This window comes from Macrotis lagotis, chromosome 1, assembly GCF_037893015.1.
Source record: "Macrotis lagotis isolate mMagLag1 chromosome 1, bilby.v1.9.chrom.fasta, whole genome shotgun sequence".
Lineage (NCBI taxonomy): Eukaryota > Metazoa > Chordata > Mammalia > Peramelemorphia > Peramelidae > Macrotis > Macrotis lagotis.
In genome coordinates, this window is record NC_133658.1 from 830,077,996 (window position 1) to 830,100,882 (window position 22,887).

Sequence of the window (22,887 nt, forward strand, 5' to 3'; positions counted from 1 at the left end):
CCTTGTTCTGGAGGTAGTTGGACCAGGTCCAGAATCACTTTTTTCATTTAGGCTACTATGATTCAACTAAAGCAGCCAGCATTAAGGTTTGCTTGCTTATCATTTTATTCATTTCTCTCCTTGAATTTATAGTTCACTAAAATTCCCAGACTTCTTTTAAACATGGAGTTGTCTGATCATTTCTCCCCCATCCATTTATGTGGTTGTTTTACTAAGCCCAAATGTAGAATTTTGTATTCATACTTCTTGAGTGATCTTTCTCTGCTCTACTTGGGAAGTTTTTGAATATCACAATAAAATCTAAAATAAAGTATTATAGCTTGATATTATCCATTATATAGTCAGCTCACAAATAATAGATGCTGCTGCCCTCTCAACTCTCCTGGGCTCTGTTTCATTAAAAGCAAAATGCTCATTAGTAACTTTATTTTCTTTTTAATTGAGGCACAATTGAGTGACTGAATAATAACAATAAAATGGTGATATCACTTCAGGAAGCCTATTGTAATGAATTGAATGCTGTCAGAAAGACTTGAGTTCAAATCCTGCCTCTGCCATTTACTACAAGGGTAAATGACAACCTCTTTTTTATTCTTGACTGTTAAGTCAGATGAGTTTTCTTCTGTGTTGATAATGAAGACAGTTACCACACCAAAAGTTCCTTAAATTTAAGAAATCACAGATCCTTATGTATCTTTGCACATAGTAATATCTTTATGCTTAAAATATAAATCTCTAGCTCATTTCTCAGGAAAAAAACCCTCTAAATTTCTTTTAAAAAATCTTCAACAGAAACTGTGATAAATACAAGACAATGCAAGACATGTAAAAATGAAGAAAAGTAAAAATTATGTCTGCTCATTTCCAATATACTGACTTTGAACATGTGAAATGACTCCTTCAATTCACAAATCTTTTGAAATGAACATATGTATCACTTAAAAATATCAACAAGGCTTCTCTAAATATTATATCTACCCAAAATTTACTTGAATTTTACTTGTATTTATAGCAATTGACATCTCTGAAAGAGTCAAGAGATATATAATGGAATACTGAATAATTAACATTGCTCTTGAATTTAATCATTTTTATATAAATTTAGCAGAGTATTTCTGATCTATCATTCCAAAGTGTCTGATTGAACCATTTATTTCAGATAAAACAACTTGGTTGCCCTCCAACTAATGAGGAAAAAGTATTGTCAATGACACAGCTATTTATATACATGTTAATGATAGTTGCCATATTAATGATTAAAGAAGAACACTCATATGCTAAGGCAGACTCCTTTTTTTGCATTCCATTCCTAGCAATTATTATAAAGGTAGGAAGTTCTATTTGGCAAACTACCAAAAAATCCTCCCTGGCTGTAATATCAATTAATTTTATTTTGAAGTGTCATGCAACCCAAGTGACAATGCAGGGATTTCCCAAGCAGATTAGTATCTCAGAAGCCTGCTTTTAAGCCATTAATGAATGCTGACATTATGCAGGAACAGAGGGCCAAAATGTCCCACCAGAGAGTGGTAAAAAATGGACCTGTTTTGGAAACAGTCCAAAAGCATAGTAGGCAGATTTTGGGACTTTTGAGGGAAATGGGCATCTGGAATTTCAGTCAGTCAATAAACATTTACTTTGCAACTATTTTGTTCCAGACTCTGTATCAAATACTAGAGTGGGGGATGGGGGTAGGACAAAAAAAAAGTTTTTTTTTCTTAAAGATCTCAAATTCTAGTGAAAGATAAAACATGAAAAAACTATATAAAAAACAAAGTATGAACAAGATTAATTGTAGATAATAAATAAGAGAAAGCAGTAAAAGGGATATCAGGAAAGGGATATTCTGTATGGGTGTCCTACCTTCTAGCTCTTCTAGGATCCACCACCCAACAAAACTTGTCAAGGGTCTCATATAGAGTTTAATATTTATTTATGACTACACTGAAATTGTAAATTGTAAAAATGTATTACCAATGAATAAGATAATAATCAAGCATTAGGTCAAACATGTTCAACTAATGAAAAAAATTGTGAAGTATTGAAATTTTGCAAAACTCATTAAGTATCCACCTAAAAATCTTCTTGGAAAAATCTAGATTTTTCTATTGCTGTCTTTTTTTTAACTTTTAAACAGAAAACTTACTATATTGTTTGGGGGCAAAGACAGCAAAATAATCAGCTTTGGTGAAATGTCCACTTTCTTTTTATTTCCCTCAAATTTTCATGTCTCTAACGTGTGGACGTCCAAAGTTTGAGCTCGTCCTCTTCCTTACCTTTCTGATTCCTGAATGTAAAGAGCAGTCGAGGTCCCGGAGCCTACCACACCTTCTGCACCTCTTTTTCGGATTAATGGTTGATTTACTGCCTTTCCAAGTAGGCCTCTGCCCATTTTCTTAGCAGAAAATTTAAGTAGTAAACTCCACCACTTTAGGCAATCCATTCTCAACTGTGGTGCCAGTATTTTACTGACTTTAACTATGCTGTCCTAGTAAATTGTTTTAACCTAAATCCAGCCAGGATGAACTCCATTAAAAAAAGATTATAAATTAATGCAATGGAAAATGAGTATTTTCTCCCTCAATTTTGTGATGGTAGAGAGAGAGGCCCTAAACTAAATGGAATTTCTAAGGATTTGCTGTGACCAGAAACAAGTGAGAGAAAAAGTTTGCTTTTAAGTCCCATTGTGTGAGTTTAGTTTCCAAATCAAAATTGGATTACAATAACACAAGAGGAGAAAATTAAATGGTATGGTGAGTGCCTGCTTAAATGGCATATAAACAGGAAAGGAGAGGGAATTGGGTGCTATGTCAATATCCAACAAGCTTCAAAGTAAATTCATGATTTCTAATCAGATTCGTCAGGACAATCTATCACTCAGCACCTGAAAGTAAATTTAAGAGGAACAAGGTCAGCTTGTAGTCTGAATTCTGACTGTCAAATGACATGCACTCTAATGTGGAACTCCAGTCCTTTAATAGGCACCAAAGGGAACTTCTGGTAGAAAAAAAGCCAAGGATTAGTGAGGTTTTTGTCTTTAACCAGTATGGTTCTTGAAGAGGACGAAAATGACATTACTATGTGGAGTCAAGGTATAATGTGCCTGTCTGTGGCTGATTAGACCAGGACAACCTGGGAAAGTTCTACCACTGGTCAGGCAGCCAGTATAGGGAACTTTGGAGTAATTGAGAGTTAATTACTCCATTTATTAATTATATATATGTTCTTAGTGTACTATCTCTTTCTATGGTTATTCCAATCATTCCTTCTTAGAGATCTTATCACAGTCAGCCAGTCAATGAGATTTATTAAGTGAGTGCTCCAGGTAACCAAACAATACTCAGCAAAAATATGATCCTTGAAATCAAGGAGTTCACTTCTAATGACATGCAACAAATAACTACGTACATAAGAATTATCATTGGGTTTTTAAAGACCAACATACACACACATATTCACACACATACACAGGGGACCATGGTATCAGGGATATAATTCCATGACATGCAAGTGAATTGTATTTAAGTGAGTGAGGTCTATGCAAAGTTACTAACCTCATTCTCTCCTCTTAGGCTATCTGGGTCCAGTGACCAGATGTGAATCAGGACAACTGGAGATTGTTCCAAAAGCAGTGGGAGACCTTGACCTTTTAAAGCTACAGGGGATTTAATAGGTATCCTGTAAGAAGCTGCAAAAATATTTTCTCACATATCAATTCCCAATTATCTTAGAAATAAGAACTTTGAACTATTTGGATAAATAAAACCCAAAGATAAAGCCTCAAATTTTATTTTAGTCATTACAACTTCCATTCATCACCTTTGTGTTTTTCTGCCAACAAGTAAATCGATTCATATTTTACTTCCTTGTCTTCCCAAATGATCATTCTCCTTTGGCACAAGGGCTAGATGAAATGTCTAAAACAATATCTGATTGAAGGAAGACTAATAACTGGATTTGGGAAACATGCAAAGAAAGGCAAGCATTTTCCCTACCTTCAGGGAGATAAATAATAAATTAATAAATTTTTAATAAATTTTAATTTTCTAATAGTGGGTGGAGGGGAGATAATATGCAAATAAGATACAGTTAGTACAGCCAGGATAAATTGGAGATAATTTAAGAGGGAAGTCTCTTTAAGATTAGGGAGAAGAGGGATGGACTTTTTGGAGAAGGTAAAATTTTAACTGAGACTAAAGAAGTCAGGGAAGACAGCAGAATATAGAATTAAGGACCGGGCCTGGGAGAAAATCCAAGGTATGGAATCAGAAGTTGGAGTGTCTTGTGTGAGGAAGGAACAGCATATTATTATTATAACATATATCATTATGACACATATGTTATTTTATTCATATAACATTTTATTATATGTATATAACATTCTGTATTTATATAATTATAACAATATTATATGCATTTTATATAATGTATATAACATATATTATTATAACATTTATATAACACTATGTTTCAGACACTGTATTAAGTCTTTTACTATTATTACTCCTCACAACAACTCTTGGGACTTAGGTGCTGTTATTATCAATCTTATTTTATAGAGGAAGAAACGGAAGCAAACAGAAGTGACTTAACCAGGGTGACACAGCTGTTAAATGTCTGAGATCAGATTTGAATTTGATCTTCTTGACAAGGATCATAGAGACTGGAAAGGCTGGAAAAGATCAGGTTATGAAGCCAATAGTATTTCTTATGTACATAGTTATCTTTCACAAGTCATCTCCACAACTAGAAGGCAAATTCCTTGATTTCAAGGCTCTGCTTTTGCCCTCTTTATGTTCTCAGTGTTGTATAATGTCTGGCACACTGTGATGATGTTTATCCTTCACTCTCAAAGAAGACATGGCGTCAGAGAGATGGTGCCAGTGCAAGCCATGGATTTGATTTGAATGAAAGGCTGCTGTGCTAAGTCACCAGTCTCACATTCTCCTTCAGAGTCATCTGGGTCCAGTGGCCAGTTAGGCATCAGGACTACTGGAGATAAGTTACTTGTCCAAGATCACACGACTAGTGCATGTCAAGTGTCTGAGGTCAGATTCGAACTCCTGTCCTCCTCACTCCAGGGAGGGTACTCTATCCACTGTACTACCTAGATGCCTCCTGGCCTGGCACACTGTAAATGCTTAATAAATGCTTACTAAACTGGCTGAAAACAATAGGATCTCTTAGAAGGGAAGATTGGAATGATCAGAAAAAAACTTTAAAGAATGTTTTACAAGTTGATGGATTGCTTTTAAGAGCAAACTTCCTCTGCTTTGGATATTTTTATCAGAATTTCCTATAAAAGTTGTTCATAAATATTAGGATTAGTGAAGACTTGTTAGAATTTATCAATTTTTCCTTATGAGTGAAACATCTCATGGTTTTTTGAGAAATAGCTTTTACTAATAGAATACTTATAATTATTTTGTAATTTGGAAACTTAAATTATAGGAACATAAATTACAAAAATATTTATAGCTCACACGCTGCTAAAAAGTTTATAAAATATTTTAATTTTTAAATGAAGGAAGGTGGGATAAATAATCTCCAAGAATTCCTTTACCTTGCCAACCTAAAATGCTAGGAAGAAACAAAATACTTAGAAGATTGATTGCTGTGTCATTTTGTAGCACCTTCAAAGCCGGGAATTTTTAAACCACGGCCTGAATTGTGATTTGAGCAGAAACAATCTCTAACCGAAACTATTCCTTGATGACTCTAGTTAAAATAATAATGTCTTTGCATCAAGGTTTTTTTTTTTCTGTTGAAATTTTAGCAAGTTTTTCTTAATCCCAACCTAGGTTGACATTGGTGTCAAGCAAGCACTTTCTGAAAACCTAATAAAAAAACATGCCTTCATATATCATTATTTTATTATATTTATATAAATTATTTTATATTTATATTATAGCAATATTATATTATTACAACAATAATATATTATTAATAATTATATATTGTTCTAGACCTTTACAATCTACAATATACAGCTTAGAAGTTGCATATAACAATATGTCTATTTCTTTAGGAATTTGGTGAGAATTAAGAGTGACTGAAATTGGGTTGGCTAGGTGGCACAGTGAATAGAACACTGGCCCTGGAGTCAGGAGTACCTGAGTTCAAATCCAGCTTCAGACACTTAATAATTACCTAGCTGTGTGACCTTGGGCAAGTCACTTAATCTCAATGCCTTGCAAAAAAAATAAAAAAGAATGACTGAAATCAAATTATAGTTCCATCCTTTCCCTTCCTTATCTGCATTGAAGTCTATGATTTATATTCCATCTCCTACAAAACTTATTGAGTCTATTGTAAAACAAAATAACAATCAAATAATAAAAGTTTATTGAGAACCTACTATGGGCCAAACACATTGGTAATTCCTGTTTATGTTGATTATTTTCAATGATATTTTCTAAATTTAAATTAAAAGTGTTAGTATTATTTTGAAAACAGTTTTGACCTCTGAAAGGTTCTTGGGTATTGCATAGGGATTCCTGTATCATATTTTCAGAATTACTGGTATAGAAAAAAATTGAAAAACTTGCCTTTATCAGATAACATTTTTTGTTTTTGTTTTGTTTTTGTTTTTTGCTAGGCAATGGGGTTAAGTGGCTTGCCCAAGGTCACACAGCTAGGTAATTATTAAGTGTCTGAGATAGCATTTGAACTCAGGTCCTCCTGACTCCAGGGCTGGTGCTCTATCTACTGCACCACCTAGCTGCCCCCTATCAGGAAACATTTTAATAAAGAATCAGTCCTTGAAGGAAGGTGTTGTATGGAGGTACTTCCAAGAACAACTAGAGTGCTTTGGACATAGTTTTTAAATACTAGGAAGAGTGGGAGTTAAGATTTTCATTCCCCACTTGAACAGTGGACCCATTTTGGTGGTATAATCTATTGGTAAGGAAAGCATCATGGTTCCCCACTAGAACATAATGGAATATGTCTCAGCAGTGTCATAAAACGTGAACCTTCTAAACCTATAACTTGGGTGGGTGGTTCCTGTCAGATAAGCTATATATTTTATGAAATATCCTATTTCATACTTGATTGTATTTAATTTCAAGATGTCTTTTCTTCAAGTATTTATATGAAAACTTACTCCTTTTGCTTCTGACTCAATTTTACTTATATAGGAGGACAGTTAAATTATACCTTTGAAGTTACTTGTCCAACATTTTATTATCTTTGCTCAGCTTCTGTTCACTGGCTCATGTCTTCTTTTTCTCTTGTAATTATTACTTTATAACTTTTGCATATGCCAGTCTCAAAAATAGTTTTTCTCAACCTGATTTGTAGCTCAAAAGCATCTCCTTCATATTCATTTCCCTTCCTTTTCCTCATATGGGAATTATATGATATAGGATTTTGATGGGAAATAGTGATAAAGGTTTATTCTACTTTTTAGCATGTAGTAGATTGTCCAAATTCAGTCCCAGAAATTCTGACAGTTTGATATTTTTAGAAATACTCTTCTAAAGTACACACACACACACACACACACACACACAAACACACACATGTGCTTGAGATGTCATTTAAAACTCACTCATTTCTTTAATATTGATAAGTAAAATATAGCCAGATATAATTAATTCTTAGCCATCTCTCTAAATTTATGTCAAATTATATATATATATATATATATATATATGCTTATAAGGACATAGATCAATATCTATATCTTTGCCCATATAATGCATATAGATACAATATTTTATGATTAGTTCCATTCATTTAAATGTATAAAATACTTTATATACAGCAATACTGTAAAGTAGGTAAGACTGGTATTGTCTTCAATTTGCAGACTGGAAAACTGAAGCACAGAGAAGCACTTCAGATTAATTTAGCTTTGGGTACACAGCTCAGAACTTAAATAAGGCAGATTTCTCAATGTCTTGGTTGTAATCACATTTAAAACCTTATTGTCATAAATATTGATGTAGAGACTTGTATTCATCTTGTCTCTTATAAATATGCCATCTATTTGTCAAAGGATTTACATTTTTCATTTATGCTTGTCTAAATTCTAGCATTGTCTTGACATTGATTAATCTTTTTTAATGAATCTCATCAAAGTTTTTTAAAAGTATAAACACTTAGAATGAGGTTGGATTTTGTTTTGATTTTGTTGGTTTGCTTATTAAGATCAATAGTGGTTAGAATTTTTTAAAAAGACTATTATTTATATTACTTAAAGTCACCAGAGACTTTCCACACACATTTTTGGAAAGGAAGGCAACAATAGAAGTGTTTACTTTAGACTCAGTATTGATAATTCCTGAGGTAGCTACTTTTCTTGGGCCCAGTTTCTTGAAGACCGTTTACTACATCATAGTTGCGGTATTTTGGGGGGGGATGCAGTCTGTAATAAAATCTTTGACTGAGGTTTGGAACAGATCAAAATTTTTATTATTTTTAGCATTTTGAAGTTTTGGGGAAAGCTTTTATAATATTCTTGTACCTTGAAGTTTGACATTTCTTGAATTTTGCTTTGAGTTTTGCAATTATGCTGATTTCTTCAGATGAACAGGAAATAGAGAACATATTACTGTTCAAATTTCCCACTACATAGTAATGATAGTGGTGATGGTGGTGATAGTTCACATTTATATATTGTTCTACAAAGCACTTTTTCTTATAGCTCTCTCTATAAGAATTCCCCTAGTATAGATGAATTCACTGAGAGTAAGAAAGGTCAAGTGACTTGCACATGATAGCACAGCTAATAAGGAACAGTAACAGATGTGAACTGAATGTCTTAACTCCAAGAAAGGTCCAGCCCTCTTTTTATCTAATCACAATTGCCTCTGATCTATGTAGTTCAAGGATTTCAAAGCAACAAAATATAATACATTAGACATATTTTTATGTGCCTATTTTGTACTTTCACAGTCACTGTGAAAGGTGTTAGGAATATAAAGATGCATGTGTGTGTGTGTGTGTGTGTGTGTGTGTGTGTGTGTGTGTTTGTGTGTGTGTGTATGAGAGAGAGAGAGACAGAGACAGAGACAGAGAGACAAGAGAGTCAGAGACAGAGAAAGAGAAAGAGATACAGAGAAGACAGAAACAGAGAGACAGAGTCAGAGAAAGAAGGAAGAAAGCCCTTGCCCTCAAGGTGCCTAAATTTTACTGAAAGGGGACTAAAATGTGTCCAAATAAGTGCAGACAAAATAAACACAAAGGAAATCCAGTAGCTACTGGAATTGGTTAAATAGAGGCATCTATATTTAGCATGGGTTGAGAGAAGGGCCAATTCTATAGGATTTCCAACTTGGTAGGACCTGCCAGAGCTTATATTCTGAGCTCTGAGGACTCAGGTTCACTTCCATCTCAGGATAGAGTTTTCAAATGACTAGATTGGAACTATTTACATTGTCCATAAATTCACTCTAGAATTTTGTTAGCTGTGTTAGTAGGCTATACATACTCTTCCACCACGTTTTTTGAACATCAATATATATGGAGAAAACTGGGGTTTAGGAATGTTTATTCAGAATTCAATTTAATTAACATTTATTAAGCACCTCTTATGTGCCAGCACTGCACTAAGGGTTTCAAATACAAGTGAGGAAAAAAAGAAAGAATAAAATCCAATTTGTCAAGTTACTATAATTATCTTTATTAATATATTTGGAGCATCACTATTTCATATTGACATATTCTGAAGATGCCATATTCATCAAAGTGATCTTTAGCAAACATATCTGTATGATTCAGTACTATATATGTATATTTATTAACCAATGGGAATTCCTGGCCTTTTAAGTATGTATATCTTTTAAATGAATAATTAGCAATACTTTCCTGTTACCTAGTCAAACTAGGGAAAGGTGGTCCAGGGAAGTGGGTTAGTTCCAGGATGATTTTATCTTCATGGAAGATATCCAGTAGACATTGATTTCACATCTACCTGCAATCAGGAGGAAGATGATTGAATTGTGAGATGAAGATGGAAGGTCATATCACCACTGCAGGTGCAACTATACAATGAGCTATTCAACAGCTGGAGGACTGGGGGATCTGATTCCTGGTTAAATGTCTAGGGTCTTGTGGATATGCATATGCAAAGCAAAACATGCATTTTAAAATTTCATTTAATTCTAAGATAGGAAAAATTATATTTCTAGGAGAGAAAGTTTCAGAATGGAGTTACTTAAGTTGGATATCTGAGGTTTTATATACCCAAAATTGTTTGCTGTGTTGTCTTGTATTTTCTTATTGAAATGACTTTCTTTCCTGAGCTGATTTCAAATTTAGTATAAATTGTTTCATTTTATTTTCCACAAAGGTTAATATTGTGTGTAAAATAGGTAAATATATTCAGTTTTCTCATGTGCAAAACAAGGGACTTTAGCCTAGACCAGTCTTTTTAACTTTTTTGTATGTCAAAGACTAGGCAACCTGATGAAACCTATGGATACTTCTCAGCATAATATTTTTATATAATTGAAGGTAATGCTAAATTTCCTTAAAGATTAGTGAAAATAAAGCTGAATGTCCTATTTCCCCCCTATTTAAGTTCAAGAAACTCATAAAATATATCCATGGTTGCAAACACCTGGCCTAAACAATCTCTCTGGTCTCTTCTTTTAGCTCTAAATCTTATATTCCATCTTATGTGAACTTACCCAACATTCCTATACCACAACATGGGGTGTGTTGTTTTTTCCCCATGTGTTTATATTCCATGTCCTATTCTGGGACTTTGTCCAGACTATTTTAGCTTTACATCTTTTTCAGCTTAAATAACAGGCAGTCTTTTCCTTACTCTGTTGTTACAAAGAACTGGGCAAAATGTCACCCTCTTAAAGGAACATGTGTATGTTCTACGTGATGTTCTGTTTGCATTTTCTCTGCATTATTTCATGGGTTATTTAATTTGGAGGAGAAACATCTCTAAGATTTGTTGACCTTTCTCTTCATTACTGTTTTCCCCAACTCCCAAGGGGGCAACTGTAGAAGCCTTTCCACTAGGTACTGAATTTGTTAAAGTGTTGATTCCCCATTCCTATAGGGACTTACTCCTTTACTTTTTTACTTTTAGTGTAGTGACAAATAATTCTTGATAAATATCAAAGTATCAAGTTTATTTTCCATCTCTGCAGGGACTAATTGTTTTAGTTGGAGATTTCAAAAGAAGTCCCCTGAATAAGTACAATCACACCTAGAAAAGGACTAAAACACCTGTGTAGATGCTATTCTTTTGTGTTGAGAAAGAGACATTTGAGGAGTGGCAAGTGGACCCATTACTAAAAAGAGCGTTAAGTGGGATAGCATTTGTGGTATTCTTATCCCAGGGGTTTGTTCCTCTTGTTTCCCAGCTATGCAAGCTCAGAGCCTCAGAATCATGAGAGGACTTGTTTGGGGTTGTTGGCACATGGATCAATCTGGGAGCGAGATGTCTGTGTTCAATTTACCTGACTGACATAAATCTTCTGTGTGAAGTTGTAGTTGAGTTGCCTGATTTCTAAAGTGGTAATACAAACCCTGACCCTTAGCTGCTCTGCTTTGTAAGGTTGTCTGCCTTCACAGTGTGATAGGAGCCCTGACAACATTGGTGTACATCAAAGCTTATCCAAACCTTCTCATTCAAGGTGATTCTTTTCTATGTTCTTTCATCAATTTTCCAAAGAGAACTTGCTCTATGCTGAAGGTTTTCTTCTGAGTCTTTTCATGATTTTTTGGATACCAGGGAACACTTGGATCATAAAAGAGTAGTGATGATTAAAAAGAGGATATTAAAGGAGTCATTGTTAAATATATATTACATCCAGAAGGATATTTAAAGATCATTTAATCCAAGCTACTTAATTTAGCAAATGAAAATATAAAGTGATTTGCTCAAAATCACCTAAGAATATTAGTTAATATTTTATATTCTTTTTCAAGAAGATGGTAAAGCCAGGGTCTGAACTCAGTTTCTCCCACTCTGCAGTCAGTGGTCTTTCCAATATGGTTCAATCTCTTTGTTCTTGAGCATTTGTAAACAGCCAAGAAATTCAGAAATATTTTATTGCTTTGTGGCCACCTAACTAGTTTGGTTATATGTATAGTTCTTTAATATATTTGTTGTTTCATTTAAAAGTTCTTTTATCTCTTTTTGGATATGTATTGTATTGTATTATATCTTCTAAAATTTCTGGCTTTAGGCAGTGAGTATTTTTTTGAGTGACAAGCCTCAAGGCAGTTAGATGGCTCAGTGGATAGAGTACTGGGTCTGGAATCAGGAAAACCTCACTTCAAATCCAGTTTTAGACACTCACTAGCTATGAGATCTTGGGGAAGTCTTTTAAGCTCTATTTACCTAGAAGACAGGGAGAGATTGGCTTAGTGGTGCTAGATAGAGTGCTAGACCTGAAATCAGGTCTGAGTACAAATGTGACCTCAAACACTTATTATTTGGTTGATCCTGGCCAAGTTATTTAACCTCTATTTGCCTTAATCCACTGGAGAAGGACATACAAACCACCTTAGTATCCTTGCTATCCTCATGGACAGTGTGGTTGATAGTGTCATGACATGACATGACAAATGATTGAACAATAATGATATGCAAAATGTCTTGATACCTATCCTGAAGGAACTTAAAGTCTGGGGCAAAACAACTGAAACATACAAAAAAGGAATCAAATATTACTGTTATCTATTAAAGATTCACATTGGTGGTTATTTTGTGAGAGTCAAGCAGGTTCTTTTCTTTATTCCAAGGCTATTGACTTTAATTCTACAATGTAAATCAATTTCCTTCTATTTTTCCAAATAGCTAGCAATGGAACACAATTCTATATGATAAAGTATTTCATATTGCAGGACATTTTGTTCTTTGTGGATTATTTCATGTGTCTGATTTGATTGGTTGCCCATTATTCATTTTTCTGTGCTTGTGCCCTACTGTAGGGAAAGAGGATTTACTAGCTAGATAAGATGCTAAAGCTAATAGAGAAACATAGCATATTGTATATCTCAGGAGATAGTATTGTTACAATTCTGCATTTATTTTTCAAGGATCTCATTTTTTATAGGAAATGAAAAAGTTTTTTCTTTAAAATTTTTTGTTCTCAGAATGCAAAACAGTAATAAAATAGTCTTTTATGTTTGAAATTTGACTTCACCAGATCTAGGACATTATGTTAAGAATACTAAGGTCTTTTTTGTCATTCTGACTATATTTAGTCATAGGGTTATATGATTTAGAGCTGGAATGGACCTTAAAGATAATCTACTCCCAAACCTTCATTTTAGGAGGAAACTGAGTCCCAGAGGGGTGAAAAAATGCTTTTCCTTAGCATGGCAAAGTTAGCAAGCAGAAGAGTTGGGACACTGCCTCTTCTGATTCTCAATCCAATGTTCTTCCCATTTCAAAATGCTGTAAAAATAGAAGTCATATTCCTTTAATATCCCACCATCTAGTTTTCAACTTTGCAAAATTGAGCAAATCAATTTACTTTCTTTTGCCTCAGTTTCCTTATCTGTCAAATGAGGGGGTTGACTCTAAAGGCACCTGAAGTCTCTTCTAGCTCTACATCCATGATCCTGTGTTCAACACTGGCATGTTCTTACCTTCTGCATTAAGACATCAAGACACCTTCCCCCTTCTCCCTTACTCTCTTCCCCATCTTATAATTTAAGATGAAGATAGAAAGGAGGGGAAAAACATAGGCCCTTGGTGTAAAAGTTTAATTCAGAACATTTTTTAATATTGATTCTTATTTTGTTTCTGGATAGAGGAATTAATTTTACTCACTTTCCATTTGATACCAATATAACCCATTCAAAAGTTTACATTTTATTTCTCCTTTCTTATTCCCTGTTTCAAATTAAGACATGTGTATGACACTGTGAACTTAACATAGGTACAATGTTCTTAAGCTAGAAGAGTTTTAGCTTCCATTTGCTTTTGCATATATGTTTATGTTTGATTATATCTGCAGTATTGACAAATATTTATAGACAGCACATCACAAAATTCTTAGTTCAGTTTTAAATTATTAATGTTTGAAAACTATTTCAAGCTACATATTTTTAAAAAGCTATTTAGTAAATAAAGCTATATATTAAAAGTTATTTATTTTAAGCTATTAAACTTAAATTTATTTTGTAAATGTAAACCTGCACTACATATTTTTGGGTCACATTGAGTATATGAAAATATATGTGTAAAAACTGAAGATTGAGCTCATATATAAATTATTTCATTATATTTTTATTGATTTAAGCCTTTTAATTTTGTAAGAGAACTTTCCCATCATATTTTTTATTCTTTAATAAGTTACTTGAGAGTAAGAAGTATTTCTTTCTTTGTTTTTTTGCACTTGTTTATCTAATTTCTAGAGTCTTGCCTGGCCCATATTAGGAATTAATCAACAAACATTTACTAAATTCCTAAAATATGTAGGACTGCACTATCTAGGAGGCTGGGAAACTTTCTCCTCAAAAGCTCTCATTTGGATGATGTATAAACACAAATGGATTTTGCATACATGTACCCTCTCCTCTGCTCATAGTAATAATGATAATCCCTATGCCAATTGCCTTCATGTATTCAGAAAGGGGTAGTCTAACCCAGAAGTCAAACAGGAGCTGTAGAAGGTCTGTTAGGTCAAAAAAGTGACTGAAGGCTATGGGTAATCAGCTGATCATTCAGAAGTAACAATTATACTCACCACAGGCTTTACCAGGAACACACAGGCAAAAGAAAGCAAAAAGCACTTGGGCGTCTTTGAGCTGATCACCCTACATTTAGAAGCCACGTTTCTCAGAGTACCAGGTACTTGTCTTGTATTTCTCTTATGACTACTTCCTATATTTTGCAACATTTTCTGGCTTTTGATTTGTGACGGTTAGGGTAGCATCCTATGTCATTTTAACTTGCACATAAATATCCAAACCAGAACAGCAAAATTACAGATGCCTTTTATTTTCCACAATTTTAGACAATAATTTGCAGTGACCTTGGGACCAAAGTGTTTCTTTATTTCTCTCTGTCTTTTTCTCCACTTCTAGTTCTTCCTCTGTCTCTGTGTTACTGTGTTGGTCTTTCTATTTATGTTGTCTTCTCTTTCCCTTAATCTTGCCCCCCCCCCACCTCTTTCCCTTTCCTTTCTGCTCTCCTCTCCTCTATCTTTTCCTTTTCCTTATCTGCCTCTTCTTCCCCTTCAGATCTCTGCTTCTTTCCCTCTCACCCTCTCTTTTTGCTTCTTTTCTAGAATTATATTTAAACTGCTCTTTCTTGGCTGTGAGCAAATGGAATTTTAAGAAGAGTAATTGACATTCTGTTATTAAATTTTACTTTAGTCTTTTCTCTGCCCTTCTCTCTTTGTCTTTTCTGGTGCCTCTTGCAGCCAGATGCACAATGAGATGTTAAAACTTGTAACAATATATTATGGTTTTTTAGTTTAAGCAAACTATTTTCCGTAGTTTCTTTTCAGGAGAACATCCTCTTGGAATTAAGATTAGCTAATTAGGGTTAGTTGGACAACCACAGTTTTCCTGTTGGGGGAATATATTTGAAGCTTTTCCAAGATGAGTTCAGCTGTGTATTTATACTGAATTGAACCTGAACAAAATGCAAATGGTTTCTGATATACTCATCCTCCCCTCCCCTCCCCTCCCAGGAACTCAGTCCACCCATTCAGTTCTGTGTGGCATGACCTGTTCAGCTAAGGGAGAAAAAGTAGAAAAGTTGAATAGATTAAGATTTGCACTGAACCCAATGTCACTTACTCCGTAGCACTGAAACTATATTTCCCTTTCACTTGTCAGGCAATAATATATCCAATAGGTTCAGTATTACTGTATAGAGACTTTATTTTCTAAAATAATAGTTGGGATGCATGGTTTCTTAATAATATTCTTTCTCCTCTCTTTCTCTCTCTGTATGTGTGTGTGTGTGTACATGTGTGTGTCTGTCTGTTTCTGTCTGTCTGTCTGTCTGTCTGTCTGTCTGTCTCTCTCTCTCTCTCTCTCTCTCTCTCTCTCTCTCCCCCTTTTGAAATTGGGATTGTCCATACAACTCTCCAATACTATAATGTTACAGGTTGTTCCACCATTTATCCATTTAGGAGTTCTCATTTTATCATGACACCTTCTGAATGTTTGTCCATGAGTCATTACATCTTGCTTAAATTCTATGGTTTCATCAACCCCATTTAATTATTCTTACTCCTGCTATAATTTTTACAGTAGCATACAGAAGCAATGTCTATTCTGCCTCTAGTCAGATCATGTATTTCCTAACATCAAATAGTTTCCTTGCCTGAAGTTAGAACCATCCATGCTAGGCAATGGACCGTCTCCTTATGGAAACCCAAATTAATTAGAATTCCACTAGGTTTTATGGGAATTTCATTTGATGCCACAAACAACATTCCTGTTATTTTCTTACCTCATTGTTTGCTAGGGTAGCTATTCCATGAATTTGGGACTCTCCTGCTCTACTTAAGCAACCTGTAGGAGATGCTTTGAGTCCATGAGCTTTAAGAGTTAGAATAATTGTGAATTTTTTTATGTCTTTTTTTCCTTTTCTTTTTCATAAACTACTTGTTATTGTATGGTTACTATTAAGATACTGTTTAGGTCTAGAAGATTTTCATAGGATCATTTAGTTTAACTTTCTGACTGTCAAATTTTCCTCATAAACACAAGATGATGTCAGGTATAGGATGGGGTGAGATTGGATGGGAGTTGGTCTTTCTGGGAATTTTACTGCAATCTCTGTATAAGTCAATACTGGGAGTTGGATTTATCTAACTCCATCATTTACTTATGTTTGACCTTGCATAAGTGATAACTTTCTGGTCTTAATTTCTTCATCTGCAAAAATGTATCTGTTAGATGGCTTCTCATAATTTTTTCAATGCTTAATTGATGATCATATGATTTTTATTATATTTTATTATATTTTTACCATATTTATTATACAATATTTATTAAATACTTTGTACTTTATGAGAGTAAATGAAACATTAGACAACATGGGCAGTGGAGCAAGTACTGGAATCGAAAGACTTGACTCCAGATCTCATTTAACTTTCCTGAACCTTAGTTTCTTCATCTATAAAACAATTGAATTAGTTGGCTTCTGAGTTCCTTCTAACTTGAAATCTATGATCCCATGATATAGGCAGCCAGGTGGCATGGTGGACAGAATATTTGGTCTGGAATTGGGAAGACAAATTCAAATCCAGACAGACTTACTAGTAACTATGTGACTTTGGACAACTTCAATCTGTCTCAGTTTTTTCAACTACAAAATGAAGATAATAATAGTACCTAACTCTCAGGGTTGTTGTGATGTTCAAATAAAATAATAAATCTAAAGCACAGTGCCTGGAGCTTTTAAGTAGGTGCTCAATAAATGCTCATTTGCTCATCCCTTATCTTGGTCTAAAAGTAGTTATTTAACTTCGAAAGAGATATATTTATATCACCACATTGAATGAAATTCTCCAAAGAGTGACATTTTATAATCTGCCTTTTATTGTCCTCAATTACATTGTTTAATATCTGGAAACTTTACTTTTTGGATGATTAACATGCATCATGGTACATTGTAAGTCCACTTTTTGTTTTATATTTTGTGAATATAAGTGGCAGCCTTGGAATGATGATTCTCCCCCTTATCTAAAAATCTGACTTTGGGGGACATATTTTACATGAGACTATCCCTCTAGAGATGTCATGACTCAAATTTTCCTTTCCAACTTGGAAGGTTATTGCAACAGAGACACTCAAAAGTCAAAAGGAAGAGTTCCTCCTGGCCTTCTATTATTTTCTGAGAAGATAGGATTTAAACTTGACTGCCCTTGGATGATTTAGAATATAAAATGCTTAACTTGGAACCTGAATTTATATTGTTCTTAGAGAGTGACTGTATGATCATGGGCAAGTCACTTAACCTCTCTCCCTCAATTTACTCATCCAAAAATGAGGATAATAGTAGTTCTCATTTCATAAGGTTGGAGATCAAATGAGATAACATGTGTGAAACACTTTACAAACCTTAAAGTACTTTAGAAATAGTAGTCTATCATAATCATCATCATCATCATTCCAGGTGTATAGCATATAGCCATTTTTTCACTAACTAAAAAATAGCTTAGAAAAGAGTTGGATTCAAGATATTTTATTGTGGGAACCAAATAGGGTAATGAAGGAAATGGCATTTCTGTGTATTTCTTACCTCTTCTTAAAATTCTCATGTCAAGAATGCGCATTTATCAATCTCTAAATTGGGCATTATGATCCTTTATACTAGCTTTAAGCAGAGAATTAAAGATTATCTATTTTTTTAATATAAAAAATAATCTGTTACCAAGACCTCATCTTCAGTCATGCTTCTAGGTTCCTGAGTTAAATCTAACCCGGTTGTGTGATAAACTCACTAAAGAAAATTTATTAGTTTTGAAAGTTCAGTGAGATACAGAGGTTTGGCAGTGGACTAATAAAAGACTTGATGAAGAATAAAAAACTCCAAATTACTTAAGATATGCTGCCCCTAGGAAAGTAGAAATTATATTTCAGGTCCCATCCCTCTACTGTGTCTGTCTGTTCTCTTCCTATTAGCAAAGAAGGTATTAAAATATACACGACTGCTCTTAAGAGTCTCCCCAGAATGCTGACTTATAAGCATTTACCCTCCAAGATTATTCTCAGTCTCTTGTCTCATTACCTAACATATATATTGAACTGTCTGAGTCACTTAACAGCCCATAGGACTAATTTATTTGAGTCACTTAGGAATATGTTATTAGCTTTCTTCCCTTACAAAAGGATATCTGCCTGTTTTTTGTTTCTGTCATCAGTAAATTTACAGGCTTCAACAGAAGCTGGCCCAGAAGAGGTCTCCTTGGACCTTCTTATTTATATCCTTTCTGTGTGCAGTGAGCTTTGATACCAACACACATATACACACATACACACAATTTCTTGAAATTCCAAAAAATTGTATTCCTTATTATCATTTATTCTGTGCTCTTTTGTTCCATTTTCTAAAAATTGTCTTTTTTCATTGAAATCTATTATATGTTGAGTTGTTTCATGGTGTTTTTTTCTAGCTGTGTCCCATGACCTTTATGATTCATGGAATGAAGAATTTTTCAAGTTCATAAACATGCATGCCCAATACAATGTGTGTACAAGTCACATGTGTATTTATATATGTTAGGTACATACCAATGTAGTGTGTATATACACTTATAGGTAATACAGTTTCTATTGCATTCATTGTCTCCTGGCATCCATCAACTTTCTGAATAAAATACTTTTTTTCTTTGAATATCCTCTGTTTCTCCTCTGTGAGGAGTTTATTCTCCCCTTGGTGCGTGGGGACAAATTATGTGTATAAAAGCCATTAATGATCATGGGAAGAGTGTGTAAATCTTTGATGCATTGAAAAGAGAATAGAGCCCTCGTGTGTCTTTTTTCTCTATCTTACCTCACTGGATTTTATTTGACAATATCCTCCATATGTTGTCTGAGCTTTTTCAAAATTCTTTCTCCCTTCCTCCCCTCAGATCTTGAAGTGATGGAAAATTTTAAATGGGTGTTCTATATAGCACTGGAAAGGTTAAAAAATGCTAACTGTAATATGTAGTATTAGATAAATTTTGAGTTGTACTATTTATATACAAGTTGTACATGAGGATTTCAATATAATAGACTAGCTCAGGATTATGAGAGTTAAATTCTCAAAAGTAGCACTTCCTTTATAAAAAGTTAGTGCTTTTATCTTTACATCACAGTGTTTTGCAATATTCTTCACTCACTGCAATGAGATCTGTCAATCTAGAAGTTACTTTAGTGTATCTAACACGATTTATATATTCTATGGCCATGGTATTCTACCTCTCTAGAATAGTGATTGGTCATTGTGCCAGACCTGGGGTCAGTAAACTTGAATTTAGATCCTACCTCAGACATTAACTAATGGTATGAATTTAGGTCACTTAACTTCCGTTTGTCTCCATTTCCTCATGCATAAAATGAATGAGTACCTCCTTCCCAGGATTGTTGCAAGAATAAAATAAGAAAATATTTGTAAAACTCTTTGCAAGCTTTAAGATGCTAAATAAATTTTAGCTAATAATTCTAGCATCTCTAATTGTCACTTTCATCTATGTTATTGTAATTATTGTAAGGGGCAGTGAATAGAACACTGGTCTTAGAGTCAAGAAGATAGGAGTTTGAATGTGACCTCAGAAACTTGACACTAACCAGCTGTGCAAGTCATAACCCTTATTGCCTTACAGCCAGGGTCATCTCCAGTCTTCCTGATTCATATCTGGCCATTGGACCCAGATGGCTCTGGAGGAGAAAGTGAGGCTGGTGACTTAGCACAGCAACTGCTCACTCACATCCAATTCACGTGTCTGTCATGAAATAACCTCCCTGATGACATGATCTTCTTTGAGAGTGGAACCAAGAAAAACCCTATTGTGCATATTGTTCTTTTGGTTCTACTTCCTTCGGCTCTTTAACATTTCATAGGATTCTTCTGTTTGCCTGCATTTCTCATAGTTATTTCTTAAGGCATCATAATAGTCTGTTATATGCATACTCTATATATGTACAGTCATTCCTTGATGGGTATCTGTTTCTGGTTCCGCTGGGGTTTTTTTCTGTTTGAGTGGGGGTATTTTGGTTTTGTTTTGCTACCATAAAGTGGGGTGCACTGAGTATCTGGTTAAATGCATCACTTTCTGTTACAGAGCTCCATTTAGTAACTTTGTGATCTTAGCTAAGCTGCATAACCTCTCTGTGCTTCATATGCAAAGTGGAAATCATAGTAACAAGGCAATACTTTTATCACTTCCTTCACAAAGCTGCTAGTAAGAACAAAAAGATATTGTTTGTAAGCCCTAAGTTAATATAAACATGCCAACCATTGCTAGTAAGTAGTAATTCATTGAGAGCCTGTTTTACTTTTGGGCTTTGTGGGGATTACAAAAGACCTGTACATTGCCATTAAAAATTTTAAATTCTTACAGTTGAGGAATTCCTGGAGAAATAGTTTTCCTCATAAATTGTTGACATGCAAATCAAGATTACAAGCTTTGGTAGCTTTAGCTCCATTAGGACAGATCAGGTGAGGTCTCTTCTATGACTGACCAATGTTAGCAACTGAAATTATTGTCTGAAATGGTCTCATATTTTTCATTCGCTTGTAGTGATTCGTGATAGAACATAAATCATCATAAGTGTCAGCCTCTTTTATGAATATTTTTATTACTGAATTTTAATGAAATCATACTATTTTGTAAGCAACATGTTGGGTTACTCTGGAAGCAAAGCATGATCTGTGTAAATGAAACATTTCAGTGTTATGAAAGAATGGTCTATTGAGAAAAAATATAGTAGACCTGGATGCCAAAATATGGTCTTTTGTTTAAAATATACTTTTATTATACTTATATATAATGTATAAGATGAAACTATAATATAGAATAAAAAGTTTGTTACAAGAGGTAACTGAGTGTCATGTGTTGCTTTATGTTGGAAATCCTTCAAAAAAGATGTCAGTTCACTTTGATCTTAGTAATTCCTGCATCTAATGTGAAGATTTATTTATTTATTCATTCAGTTAGGTACTCTACAATGATTAGAAATCTTCAATTTCCTTAGACTCATTATTTTCAGGAGAGAGACAGAGAGAAAAGACAGATTCAGAGGGCAATATGTACAGAGAGAGACTGAGAGACAGACACAGAGGGACAGGGAAGCAGAGAGACAGACAATGAAAGACACACAAACACACACACACACACACGCAGAAAGAGACAGCGATATAGAGAGACTGAGACACAGAGGGACAGAGGGACAGAGAAAGACAGACAGAGAGAGAGACAGAGAGAGAGACAGAGAGAGAGAGAGAGACAGAGACAGAGACAGAGACAGAGAGACAGAGACAGACAGAACACATTTGTTAAATGTGTACTATGTGTTATGTACTGTTCTAAGTACAGGTGATATTAATTGAAGCAAGTCGGACAGTTCCTATCATGGCTTTCTTGATTAGACTGTAAGCTCCTTCAGGACTTTGTTTTTCTTATTCTTAATTGTATTTCTAATGCTTGCAAATAGTAGGCTCTTAATAAATGTATATTGTATTATATCATTCCCAGTGATTTCCTGCTTGATGCTCTCACTGTTTGAATTATCTGGTATTTCCCCTTTTCCATTTGTATCTACTCTAATACTGTTCATCATTAAATTGCCATTTTAGGTGCCATATCTTTTCAAGAATCAACTCATCTCATTGCTTTGTGCTATTATGTTATACTGTACTATACTATACTGTCTTGTCTTGTCTTGTCTTGCCTTGTCTTGCTCTTGTCCTCTAGAAGGTTACATTCTAAGGGGGTAAAAACCACACAAAAAGAAAAGTTGGAAATCATTTGGGGAAGACAGCTGTATGATTTTTTTAAATTACCTAGAAGTAGAGAGGAGAGCTGGAAGAGGGCAAGATGACATCAAAACTGGTCAGAAATCCAGTGTGGTTTCAAGGCTGCAGTGCAATGTTCAGTAGAGAGAAAATGGAGATTATATTCAATGAGAGATTAAGTGACAATATTTCTATTTTTCATCCTCCCCTGTTCCTATGGTAGGGTAAACTTCTGGGGTTTTTTGACTGGTTAATTGCAAGGCCTTCCTGGTTGATCTTTCCACCTCTGTTTTTGTCCCTCTAAATACCATTATTATAATAATCTTGCTATTTTTAAAAAAAATCTAAAAACTAAAATGACTTTTCACTTATTATAGTATAAAGTCCCAGCATCTTCATTTGACATTGAAAATCCTCCAAAATATGTCTATTCTATTTTTAGTCATATCTCCTGTTTCCTGATCATACCCCAGTGATTTTCCTACTTTATGCTCATA

At 34.2% G+C, this 22,887-nt stretch overlaps 1 protein-coding gene across 3 annotated transcripts in view; it reads left to right on the forward strand.

Annotated features, from left to right (window-relative positions):
• The window catches only part of LHFPL6 (LHFPL tetraspan subfamily member 6), a 297,453-nt gene that overhangs the window by 21,946 nt on the left and 252,620 nt on the right, over nucleotides 1-22,887 (forward strand). The gene's annotated exons all lie outside the window — the stretch shown is intronic.